Genomic DNA, 13612 nt, shown 5'->3' with positions numbered 1-13612 from the left:
CTTCCCCCAAAGGAGACACAAGTGGGCACGTACACCTCTAGTCAGGTGAAAGAACTCTCTTGAAATAGGAGAAATAAACAGATTTAAGGTTTTCATTCTTCCCTTTCCATTAGCAAAAGACCTTTTGTACAAAGACAAAGTCACCTTTCCACTATTTTGCCTGCAAACTGAGCAGAAGCTAGAAGTCAGCCCAGATGCTGTCCTCTCAGCTGATCTGTAATTTTGAAGGTGATTACTGAGATGGAAAGACTTCCTCTCCGGAAACGAGGAATAATGTTCCTCTTCTTTCATTCTAGGATTCTTTTGGGATGTAGGGAGGATACTAGAAGTGCATAATGAGAAAGAACAATTAACGAACAGGGATTCCTTACTCCGATCCCTATACAGCTTTAACATCGTAGCCATACCTATACCCCTAATTTTAGCAACAGTTCCATGGATTATGGAAGTGGCCTCACCAGGCTACTGAGAACTGAGAAAAAACAGTTTTGCAGTAGGACTTTTTCTGGTATCGTTCATGGCAGAAAGGTGTCCGTCCTTCAAGGCACAGCTGTGGAAAGGATTCATGTCATTCAAACTGACATCTCAATTCAAAAGCATACAGGCTTAAGAAGGCATAATGAATATGCCTGGCTTACTAAAGATAACAGAGAAATTATTTTGGGGCATGAGGATATAGAAAGAAATTCATGCCTTTGCATTTAAAACACTTCATATGTCATTAAAAAACTGGATATGTTTCTAATTTGTTGGAAAATAAAGCTTGGGGCCTTTTATGAAACCCAAAGGGGAAACATGTAAAATCAGTTGGTAAGCATGGGAAAGGAAGTTAAAGCATATACGATTTTATGTTTATTCCATTAAGTCACAGGAGCTGCATATATAAAGAACATGAAACAGGAAACTGTCATATCTGAATGACACAAAATACTGCTTCTATCATTATGGAAAAGCATGAAAGCAGGAGCTGCTGATCTCCAATTCAAGAAACAATTAGCGTTCATTAACTCGACTAATAAGCTGCCTGAGGTATTTATGGGTTAAATATAGCCAACTTTCAAGCACATGGAAACAGTTAAAACACAAGCTTTTGTGTTGTTTATTTTGAATGATTTCATCTCTAGTAAAAATGGATTTAATTTCCAGATGGGGCATAACTCTGGAACAAAAACATTCTTCTCTCCTCCAGTATGCAAAGTGGTTTAACACCAGGGGAAAAGTCCCTCACAGACATTATTAATTTTGTTTACTTAATAATGTTTACAGTAACAATGGCCTTCTATAATTCTTTTTGTAAAAAACAAATACAAATTAAAAGCCCCATTTTGGGTATATCTCCCATTATGCACAGCTTTCAAAAAATAACTTGCTGATCATTCATTTTTGAATGTGAAAATCATAAAGGCTAAATTGTTCCACAGACTATATATGGTGATATTCGGAAACAGGATTTAATGGCTACGAGAACAAAATTTTGAGCTTTGTAGCTGGTTAGGCAGCAGTCTGATAGATGTGGACAATCTGGTTGGAGCCTGCTGCAGAGGATGGCCTCCACAATCTCCCGAGCAGAGTGATTACAGCTCCCATACTCCCCGACCTCCAGCTAGGCAGAAAAAACCCAAGGTCATGACAACAAGCAACTGTCAAATCTTGGGAAGTATCAGAGCTGGCATTTTCTCTATAGACTTGATTATTTCAGCCAAACTCATTTCTTGTTCAATTTGATTGGATAATTAAGCCTGTATTAATGCAATTTCTCACATATGATGGGGTGGAGGTGGCATTCCTAACGCCAGTAGGATTCAAAACGGGCTTAGCCATGAAACACACACTTCCTCGTAAGCTGTTTGAAAACAGGAGTTAATGTAAAAACAAAGACTAGTTTAAATTTCTGTATCATGTTCACTGTCCAATAACACCTGTGTCAACTGAATAACCGCATGGACTCCAAAACAGCTTCTCTCTTTCATACCAGAGTGACCAGGCAGAATTGCACCTAGCAAAGTAGGTAACACCAGATGAACTGTTTGATCCTCTCTTGCCTGCTCACACAAGTCATTTAAAAAATTCTGCTAACAACAATGACAAAATTCTGAAAGTCTATTACATAGAGTGGACACTTCCATAGCTTGCTAAATATTTAAATAGACACTTAATGCCACAGTAAGGGAGCATTCAATGTCAATTCAATGCCACTCAAAACAAAGAAGACTTTTGTAATTTTACTTTTGCCTTACGTGTACTTTGATTTCTTCTTTTGAAAACTAGGCCAGCAGCCACTTACTAATTTGTGATGCTGTAGAGCTGCAGCACATCACTGTAGCATGAAGTAAATCCTTGTGTTTCCTTTTTCAATGGAGTTCATCACCTCCTAATTGTATATGACATCTGCATATTGTATAGACACGTTCCGCTGCAGCAGTAAGGCTGGTTTCCATTTCTTTTCTTATGAGATTGCTTCAGTATTTGTCAGATCACACCAATACCATCTTACTGAAACATGGGGCTTTGTTGGTTATGAATTAAATACGTAGGAAGTCACTGAATATACTGAGAATTATTTTTTATAGTATCTGTTGCCCGTAGTTTGCCCTGAGTCTAACTAAATACAAAGAAAGTAAAATTTCTGCCTTTGGTTCCAACAAACGAAGCAGTGTGTGAGGAAGGTAACTGGACTCTACCAACTATAAGATTGCTCACCTGTGGACGGATGATTAGAGCCCAGCACCCTGTACTTGAGAGGGATTATGCAGGGTTTTATCAAGTTACAGTCTAGAAATGGGAAGTCCTTGCTTACTGCATAGTAGCTGAAGGAGAAACTTGAACAAGGCAAGTGTTGACTCAGTCTGATGCAGTCAGTCAGAGAGGGATGCCTCACACCTGAGGACGAGTGAAGGTGGTTGGGCAAAGGAGAAAAACAGAAAAAAACGCTGGAAAAGCAGGGTCCGGTGTACCTGATAAAACGGAGGCAATGGGAAGGCAGCGCAAGGTTGGTATGGAAAAGTGTGACACTTTGAAGGTGAGAAGTTCACCAAATATTAGATTTGATGTTACAGAAGGGGAGCAGTACCTAGTAAATTGAGGTAAAAGAAATACCATCTAAATGTAAACAAGCTCAGTGAATTCAATGAGACGATGGAGGAACCTGAGAAATCAGGAACTATCATGCAGTGACACTGAGGGGCTGAACCAGAGGCTGAGTCTTACCAAGGCTTCACTGCTCAGGGTCATGTGTTACGAAACTATGCCTTGACATGCGCAAAAAAATAGGCAAAGATTGCAGCCTAGAAAACCACATGCTCTCTAAGAGAAATTTTAAAATCAGTACCTGGAACTCAGCTACATACATAGTTTATGAACATATTTTTTCATATAAATATTGCACAATTCACAGTTTTTAAGGAAAGAAGGAACCATAATGCTCATCTTAAGTCTGACCTCCAATTACTTGCCTTGCTACCTAATCAGCCCTTTTGTATGTAAATGCCAAGTTGTTTGTATGTAAATGCCAATGCCTGCTATGTTTTTCTTACTATAGAAAAAGAAATGCTATGTAAATTGCAACCATGCTAAAAGAATTGAAATGCATACTAATCAGGCTTATTCTCTGAGCTATACCAGCTATAACTGGAACAGGAACAAATAAAAAGGCAACAATCAGTGATAGACCAAGTTTCCTATTTGAACCCGAACCTCAAATAAAATTATTATACAACTGCTTTTCAAAATTTTGGAACCTTTATGTCTGGAAGAAATTGGGTTTGAAACCGTGAATGAATGGTAACTCTCACTAATTTGAAATAGTAAAGATTTTCACTAGAATTTCAACTGCAAGCATATATGCTGGAAAATAATGTTAAGAAGTTATCTTTTAAAAAATCTGTTTACTGTATGCACTGGATAAAAGCTTGAGTGATTCTTCAGTTACATCAGTTTTGTCATTCTTATAGATAAATAGTGATGGCTACATGCAACAGGAAACTAGAGGTTTTAATCACTGTTCTGTATGCATTGAATTAATCTGACAGCATTCAACCATTTACAGTTAATATCGGTCATTCCTCAGAAAAAGCTTATAATCATTTCTGCCCTGACTCTATATACTACTCTGTAGTTAAGAAACGCATTACAATCCCGTCTTGAACAGTGATCTAAAATGAACTCATAATTTAAAGGTTGCATTTTTTGCCTGTTTCCACAATTAAAATTTTCTAGTAGCACATAAAAATTAATTCTAAATATATAAATGAAAATATACACATATACATATAAAATACACCTAGGCCACAGACATGCGTAAAGGTATGTGGCTAAGTAGCTCTAAAAAAGATTGGAGAGTCCTTATCCAAGGACTGGCATAGTTACAGGTATTCTACTCTGATAATGAAAATACACATATTTTCCATTCTAAAATTCTAATATCAAATGCCAGGCAACTTTACACAAACTCTATTTCTTTTGTTTGCCTTACAATGTCTACATGCAAAAAAAAAAGTTAGTTGATAAAAGATGAAAGGAGTAACGCAGTTATTCATTCAGCAGCCAAGATCTTTGAGATAATTACTTTAAATCAAGAAGGGACAGACCATTTAAATTTATGACTTAATGCCGACACATGCATGTATTAATAAAACAGTTAGCATTAATGGAAATAGGGTTTAGTCTCCTGATTCAAATAGAGCTATCATTTCTGGTTTATACTGAACTAATGACTTATCCGTGGCAGAATGATATGTATGCATGTATTTAACTATTTAACTTAACCACTGAGACCAATTAATATGTTTCTGAAGTTTTATTTTATTTAAAAATATATATCAGCAGCCTCACTGGGACAAAAATTATGCTGAACCAGAGTTTCTATGACATCAGTTTAACCTTAAATATAATACTTTCACATAGAATATCTGGTGATAACACTGTATAAAATGAGGACTACTGAAATGCAGTGCAGAAGAAGCAAATCTTCAGTGGTGTTCACAGTAAGTTAAAGAACATTTTAGCCTACCAAATTAGCATTGACTCTGTATGATCAGGAGCTCATGCAGAGACATGGTGGCTGCAAGAGGGTACACCATAAATGTAATTTCTATCATCACATTTGCTAGGGTGAGGATAGAAGGAATGAAAAAACCTGTGCATAACCATCACAGCCAGGCTGTTTCCAAGCTGTTGGGTAGGACAGACACCTGCCACTAGGGTAGTGTAAGAAAACTTGCCCTAGTAGTACTGTACAAACCTGAAAGATAAGGGAGCTAAACTCTTAGTACTGTCAAGCTCCCAAACACTAAAATTCTGTGAATTGTATTTTAAAGGGTTATTGAATTTAATTCTTTCTGCTCATCACTCTAGTCTTTGCCCACGTGGGCCTGTCTCCATCACATCATTGGGAGTTCAGTGGCTTACTTCGGTGAAACAGTGTGAGATCTTACCTATCTATACAATTAGATGAAAGCTTAGGTGCAATTACTTTCCAGATAACTATTTCCCACACCTCGTATTCACGTAGCAAAGTTCTGTTCAATTTTGTTTGCTTTATAATGCTTCATGATCCACAACTGTATTTTATGTTAGCTTGTCTATAATGTGGCTACTGTCTCGCTGTTGATGAACTATTAAATCATCATTATAATAATGAATTATATCTGGAAACCTATTGCAGCATGGTTCACCAATGACTCTGGAAAATCCTGGCTCCTCTTCTACATTCAGTCACTTGGTCCTTTTTCTTTTAATCCATTTACATTGATTTCTACTACTTCAACTCAGCCTGCCATTGCATTACAATTACGAATTCTGATGAACTCTTGCTGATTCAGAAGGGAGAGGGCTCTTACTCATTGCCAAACTTTGGAGAAAAAACACAAAAACCCCTTAGAATTTGCTTGAGCCAGCACTTTAAAATTGAAGAGCTAAATTATGGCTCATGGAGCCAGCAGAGCTCAGCGGGACTGGGACGTCTGAAAGCCACCGCACCACCCAAGCAGGGACGGGAGGAGGCCTCACGCCTTTGTCGGGCAGAAGCAGGCCCCATGTCCCCTTCCCCAAAGGCACTGCTCACAGCGGAGCTCACTGCTAATGTCCCAGCCACGCCGTCAGGTTCTCTGGAGGGCCTCGAACACGACTGGCAGCTCTAACTTTTCCACCCACCTTGAGCACACCCAACGGCACAAGCGATGCTCCCTGCCTTGGAGCACAGAGGACGGGCACTTAACGGGCCTCTGGCTGCTCTTTGCAACTCAGTGCTCCTCAGCAGAGCAGGGCTCACTTCCCAGGACAGGACGTATTAACTCTCACATCAAGAGTTGTTACTATATGGTAATTGTTAATTAATACCCTAACATAGGCGATTGACAGAAAACAGCACAACTATCACAGACATTTTTGGCGTCGAAGTCATAGGTAGTGATTTCTGTTAGACACTTTAGCTTGTCTGGCTGTGTATCTGCCCAAGCGGAGCTAACACAACACTACAAAATCCCGCACTCCATACCAGTAGTTCCCATTTCTGCTACGCAGAGACTGGATTGGTCTGCGAGCCGGACCAGAGGCGCGTGCAGCCCACCGCGCTGCCCTCAGCAACGCCGGACCCGGTGTCTAGGGAAGGCCGCAGGGACAGCGCAGGTGGAGGTGAGAGCCCTTCCACGCCTGCAGCCAGCTCCTATCTCTGCCACTGTGCGTGTCCTTTCCGGCCAGGATCTGCAGTGATGGGCTGCAACAATCTCCTTTATTTCCCAAGATGTTCCCGGATCCCGGGAAACGATTTGGATCAACTGCTGTTTTCAGCTCTCCTGTTGTAAGCCCCACACTCCCATTTGTACAGGTAACATCAGACCATTTTGCTGAATACAAATGTATTTTTCCTGTCCATAATGTCTGTATAAGATATCTCAAGGACCGACAATATTTTTGAAAGAACTATTTCTTGTTTTACCATATCATTTTTTCCATCTTTAAATCCTTTTCTTGCGGCTTAGCAGGGAACGACACTGCCTTTGAAAGAGGGAGAAAGGGACAGCGAGCCGCTGACAAACCGCTGCAGCCGAGCGGACGGATGCTGCTCGTTCCACGCCGAGACTCCAGCTGCGGCACTCGTCAGCCAGTCTAGAGTTAGGCGATTTCCCAACTTTGCAGTGCACGCCAAGGTGGTAACACGACGCCGAAGGTAACGCGATCCACTGACTAGAAAGATGTTAATCCTGACAAACTGCCTGAGCATTAGCCCGAACCGCAGCTAGATTGAATCCTGTCTCCCCTGAGAGGGCCGGCGATGCTGGTGGTAACAAAACGGCTTTTCATAGCGCCCTGGAAAGCAGCTGGGCCGGAGGCGGCGGGCACGGGAAGAGCGTCAGTGCCCTCTAGCGCTCGCCGGCGCGGCGCCGAGCGGCCCCCCGGCCCCCGGCCCCCCTCGCCGCCCGCGCAGCCCTGCCGCCCTCGGCGCCCAGAATTTGCTCGATTCCCCCCAAACTCTGCCCCCGGGGGCCGCCGTCGCCAGACCTGTTGATCAAAGTGGAGCAACGCTAAAAACTTGGCGCTTGCACGGATTCCCGCAAAAAATTCCTGCTCCTTAAATAAAAGCTGCCCCTCGGGGAGTATCGGTTACAAATCGGTTATCGCTCACTAATATTTAAACGACTTTAAACGCCTTCCTTACACAGAAGAAAGAAAATGAATGAGTTTAATAATTCTGCGTACGCAGCCTTGCCCTTAAATGAATCAATAATTTCACAGTCTAGCAGCATCCTAGGTCTTCAGCATGGAAGTTCAGACACAAGGCTACATTTTTCCCCTAAAATATTACAAGAGTCTTATAAGTACATGACTGATTCCCTATAGCATTCCTTGGACCCAGCAAACGGACAATGCAAATTGCAGTGTCCTTTTAGAACAAATGGGTGTAGCACGGAAAACTATGCACAGACTTTTAGCTTTAAATGTAAGTAGAAAAGCTCTAACATAAAACAGTCAAGAAAGTATGCTGCTTAACTGCTTCAGTTTAACTGATTCCAGATGAGACGCCTGCTTCTCACACACCAAAGATACTTGGCCAAACATCCAGCTCACAAAATGGATTCAGATGATTTTAAGGAGTTCACCAAGGAAGAGGAGATACTACTTTTCAGTTTGAAATTCCTTTAAATTTTTATGATACCTGAGTTAGAAAATAGCATCTGAGAATATCATAGTAATCCCAGAAATAATATATTTGTTTCTTCTCAAAATGCTTTGTTCAGTTTCGGCACTTGCAGAATACAAAAATGTCTCTTAAACTACTGGATCTCTGAACTTCACATACATTTCTTGCACTAAATTAAATTAAATATGTCAAAAATTACCAAAATGGCATATTAACTGAAGGTGAAATCACATGATATATTTTAAAACATTTTATCAGACAAGTCATGAAAATGCTTCTAATCTTTGTAGTTTCCCCATATTGTTATGCAATCAAAAATTTGATTTTGTTGTCCTGTCTCTCGGTCAACCGTTCCCATACACATCTCCCTTCTGAAACTGCTGATGACAAATTGCAATGACTTATCTCATCTCTTGACATACTTGACTGTAGCAGCTTCTGTGGTAATGAAGTAATCTAGTTCCTAGTGATTTTTTTGGACACAAAACACTTAAAATTTTAGCAAAGTTGAAGCTGATGTAGAGAAGGCTATAAATAGCGTATTTTGTCCATGCTCATTCCCAGATGCTCTAGTGCAAGGCTGGGGCGAAAATACAAATTTCCTATTGCAGGGCCAAAGCACAAGAGTCAGAAGGAGAAAGATGCCTTTGAAGTAACTTTCCTAAAGAATTTCACATTTTTTACTGAAGATGTAGTTCTTTCTTTGTTTTGTAACTTTATTTTGCTCTTCTCATCCAAGAGGAAGGAGAACTGCTTTAAAAGTACGGTCAGAAACTTCTGTTTTCTACAGTGTAGTAGACTGAGAAATATGCTAGAAAAATGCTTCGGGCAGCGTATGAAGCTCAGACCTTCTGCTCTCAGTCTCCCCCCGTTCTTCACTGCCTATCTGCCAACAACACGAACTGTGCTGATGCTCTGCTATGAAAATGCTCTTCGTAAGAAAACATCTGCAATTCTACTTCCATCTACTTCTATGTATCTCTCCATATAAAACCATCCAAAGGATTGAGTACAATCATCAATTCGTGTTTCAGATCTCAGTGGACAGAACTGATCTGAGGCAGACATCAGATTAATTACTGCAGAATTTCATTATTAAAAGCAAACTTATTTATGAAGTTAGTCAGTGCAGAAAAGAGAATAAAGTATTTACCTGGAGAATCACACATACTTCAGAAACACCGAAGCAAGAGTAAGAGGAAGGGGGGGGGAAAAGACAGACATTCAGTCATGTCTGAGTGTTTGCTTCCCTGCTTCCGAATCTGTTGTTGCTTTTTTCATTCAAGAGTTTCATTATTAACTAATCAAAAATATTTAAATTATTAACAGAGGGTTCAAAGTCTGTGAAATTCCTATTGCATCACCATCACAAATCAACAGGAAGAAAGTCCTTCCCAGGGAGTTACTAGCCACCAGAATGTGAAAAAGAAATGAGCATTCTCCTTATAAAGGGCCAATTTCTGAATTAGTGACCTCATTTGCTAAAGAGGTTCCTTTGTCACAGATATCTTGGTAGGTAAATACTGTGTTACACAGCCACACTGTCCTTTGTAGCAATGCTACAAAGAAGATCTCCCAGCATATACGGGCTCTCTCCTCACCAAATGAATATTTAAAAGAGTAGACAATAAAGGGGGACTTCTATAGAAGGTAAAGGCATTTATATGATGATGTCAGATTGCAATATGTGCTCCTGAAGGGCTGCACGGGAAGCAGTTTTATTCTAAAAGTTAACGGTATTTAGGTGGACCTCCAGCCTGATCTATTTTACCTTTCTCAGAGATGTGCCTGTGTGCATATCACCCAAGAGCCTAATGATTTTTGGACTAGCCCATATTAAAGACAGATACCATCTTGGTACCTTGTGAATAGTAATGCATTTGAAAGCCAGCAAGCAAATTAAACAAAAAAAAAAAAGGAAAGAAAAAACAGATAAAAATCAGAGTCCTTCCCTTTTGTTATTCTGGATAGAGTACCCTTCATTGCACGCACTCACAATTTCTGCATATCCATTTCATGCCTAGGAGCTACAGTGCAAGCAAAAGATTTTCAGTTCGGGGCTTTCAGTATCTGCTGGTCTGGAGGAACATTTTACAGCGGACAAATGCTCGCGCTCCCCTCCCCCTCCCTCCCCCAAGTAAGAGCTGGCGGGGAAGAAAAAGAGAAAGAAAGAAAGAAAAGAAACGTTTGCCACAGCGTTGCCTTCCTCCTTTCGGGAGAGACCCCCTTCTCCCCGGTCTGGAGCCAGCAGGGCTCCGCGCGGAGCTGCGGCACGGACGCCCAGGCGGACCCGCTCCGGAGCGCCTCCGCCGAGGTGCCCGCTGCGCCCGCGCTCCGCCCGCCCCGGCCCCGGCCCCGGCCCCGGGTGGCCCCGGCCCCGCGTGGCCCCGCTCCGGCCCCGCCGCCGCCGCCGCACGCACCTCCAGCCCCGGCGTCCTGCCGCTGTCAAGTTTCTGGAGCGCGCTGGCTCGCACGCACACGCGGAGGCATCCGCCGCCGCCGCCTCCGCCTCCTCCTCCTCCTCCTCCTCCTCCTCCGCCGCCTCCGCCGCCGCCGCCGCCTCCTTCCCCCCGGTCCTCTCCCGCTCCGGGAGACGACGAGCGGGGCCACGGCGCCCCGCCGCCCGCCCCTGCCCCTGCCCCTGCCCCTGCCCCTGCCCCTGCCCCACCCCGCGGCTCGCAGGGGCTCGGCGCGGCCGCGGCGCCCCTCACCTGGCGCCCGGGCGGGCGGCTGCTGCCCTCGGCCGCCTGCGGAGCCGGCGCGGGGCGAGTCCCATTCACAAGTAGAGGCCGGGCAGGCGCGGCAGCATCTTCAGCCTGTTACACTCCACGGGCAGCGGCTGCTGAATGAGGCTCCGAGCGAGCGGCAGGAATTAGAAAGAGGGAGGGAGGGAGGGGGAAAGGGGAGAGGAAAGGGGAGAGGGAGGGAGGGAGAGGGAGCAAGGGGGAGTGAAGATTAGAGGAAGGGAAAAGCGGGAGGCTGTTGCTTCTCCTCTGTTGCTTCTCCCTTCCCCCGCCCCCCGGAGAGGCGCAGACCCGGGAGCGGCGGCTGGAGGCTGCTCTCCCTCCCGCAGCGCCCCGGCGCGGGGCCGGGCTGGGAAGGGCAAAGCGCGGATGCGGGGGGCCCCCCGGCACTGTCCGCCCCGGCGCAGCCCGCCCGCGGGGTCGGGGGCCGCGGCGTCCGCCTGCCCCACGGCTCGGCCCTGCGCCCCGCTCGCCCACCCACGCCGCGAGGGCGGACGTGGGGAGCGACGCCCCGCCGGCACCGCTCTGCGGCGGCCCGCGACCGCCCCGCTCGCCCCGTCCCCCCCGGCACGGCCGCGCAGCCGGGGCTCTCCGGGCCGGGGCTCCCCCGCCGCCGCCTCGCAGCCCGGCGCAGCACCCGCCCGAGCTGCCCAACAGCAGCAGCGCTCTGTGCCGGGTCGGTCATGTTTCCTGTCACAACCAGACGTTTCTTCGGGGGGGGGGGAAACAAAAGTTTCCTAAGCATTTCTACATTCGGGAAATACTGGCCTGTTCCGGCTCACGGTTCGAGGCCGAGGCCAGGCCTCCCCCCCCCCCCCCCCCCGCTCCCGGAGGCGAAAGGGCCGATCCTTTCCTCCTCCCAACACCTCCCACCCGAGGGGCTGCCGCTCTCTCGCTCTCACTTTCTTCGGTCGCCTCAAGCGACAGCCGGGCGCCGTCCTCAGGTGGGGCCGAGCGGCTCGGCTCTGCGAGGCCCGGGGGGGCGCAGGGGGCAGGTGACCCCACCCGAGCCCCCACGGCCCTGGGCACGGGCGCGCGTGGGCCTGCACGTCCACGCTCCCGTCCGCCAGCTTTCGCTGCCGTGCCCGGGGGCTCCCGCTCTCCGGGGCTGCTGCCAGCGCAGGAGGTGCCATCTGCGTGGCGGTGGAGCGCAGCGGAGCAGGGGAAGAGGCAGCACGCAGCCCCTCGAGGCGAGGGATGGCGTCCGCTGCTGGGAATAACCAGGCACATCCCTGCGACGATGTCGTGCCCACCCTCAGGCCCCCCATCCCACCGTCCACCTCCCAGCCCGCCCGGCAGCGCTCACGCTGTGCTGCCACCGCACCGCGAGGCCCAAGAGCAAGGCTTTTGTATTCCGTGGTTAATTAGCTCTGCCAATAACTCCAGGCAAAGGGGGAAAAAAAAAACTGGCACAAAAGCTGCCGCCACGCAAACAGAAGACTCTGGAAGGAGGGAAGCCGACAAACAACGCGTCCCGAGGCGGCCGCGGGACGCCGAACGCCTGAGCGCAGCGCGGTCGCTCCCCCGACCCACGTCGGTCCCAGGGACGGCGCAGCAGCCTCCCGGGCTGCAGAACTGCGAACGTGAATTCAGTGAGACTTGAAGCCTAAAATCTGCTGCAAATGGAGAGTTCACCACGCGGTTCCCCAGCACGCGGTTCCCCAGCGCGGCAGGGCGAGGCCTGCTCGCCCCGCGGCGGGAGGCAGGCCGCAGGAGGTGGGCTGGTGCGTCCTCCCAGCACCCCGAAACCTCCCCCACGGCCCCGCCGCTGGGGCAGGGGGCAGGCAAGGAACAAGAAAACTCACCGCCCGAGTGAGACACAAGAAAACGGTGGACAAACCCAGGAACACCCTGGGCTGAGCTGAAAGAATGAGGCAGCAAGACAGCCAATTAATTGATATTAAAGTACTAAGGCTTTATTTGAACAGGAAGAGGGCTGTGGTGATAAGAAAACTTATTTTAGGGAAGAAGTGTTTTTGATAGGAAATTTGAGGAGTACTAAGTCGTTATCAAGAAATAAAACATGAAAAAGGAGCACTTTGTATTTTTTTTTTTTTTGAGGAGGGGAAGTTCAGGAAGAAAGAGGATGCACATTAATTTGGGAACAACTTGGTTATGAAATTGTTTTAGAAGAGAAAATACGAGAGGAACAGGAATAAGTTTCAGAACAGTTCAACACAGTCCCAGTCCAAGTCTTTGACTGATTGACTTTAATGGACACCATTAGTCTCCTGTGATAATAATATGAGAATTACCATGTGTTTTCTTTTTGGACACACTGTTGTGAGTACTGCTTAGCGCAGTTCTGCTGTTGTGGCTGCTAAAATTGCCAGTAAACTAAAACCCAGAGCTGGGCAGTTGGCTGAAGAGTTTTTTCCTTTCCCCTTCTCTCGCTAGCTTTGGCAGCACAGTGGAAGGTTGACTTTCATAATTCCATTTTTAAACTGCTGAGAACAGATTTTTTTGGATATAAAGGAAATGTGAAAGCAATTCCAGTCTAATTAAGCATATACAATAGGTACCCATAATATTCTCTAGTCAAAGAGCATATTGATCTATAATGAAAGGTTTCATTAATTCCATTCATGGAGGCATGTTAACAAATGAGTGTAGCAACATCTGATCTGATGATTGGCTTGAGTTTGCTCCCTTCCTTCTGCACTGAAATCTCAGAGTAAAACTAATCAGATTCTGCTATGACTCTTCTCTCATTTGTTCCTCTTCCTACAGC

General features: G+C 46.0%; 1 protein-coding gene across 5 annotated transcripts in view; it reads right to left on the bottom strand.

Annotated features, from left to right (window-relative positions):
- Positions 1–11044, bottom strand: part of CDH11 (cadherin 11) — an 82578-nt gene extending 71534 nt beyond the window's left edge. For 3 of the 5 annotated variants that reach the window (XM_064519718.1, XM_064519717.1, XM_064519720.1), the window contains exon 1: positions 10558–10722. The gene's annotated coding sequence lies outside the window, so the exon portion shown is untranslated. Of the gene's footprint in view, positions 1–10557; positions 10723–10848 lie in introns of those variants that run through there. The other 2 variants (XM_026107583.2, XM_026107585.2) reach the window with 1 other exon arrangement.
- Positions 11045–13612: the final 2568 nt, after the last annotated feature.

This window comes from Dromaius novaehollandiae, chromosome 13 (genome assembly GCF_036370855.1).
Source record: "Dromaius novaehollandiae isolate bDroNov1 chromosome 13, bDroNov1.hap1, whole genome shotgun sequence".
NCBI lineage: Eukaryota > Metazoa > Chordata > Aves > Casuariiformes > Dromaiidae > Dromaius > Dromaius novaehollandiae.
This window is presented reverse-complemented; position numbering and strand designations above follow the sequence as displayed.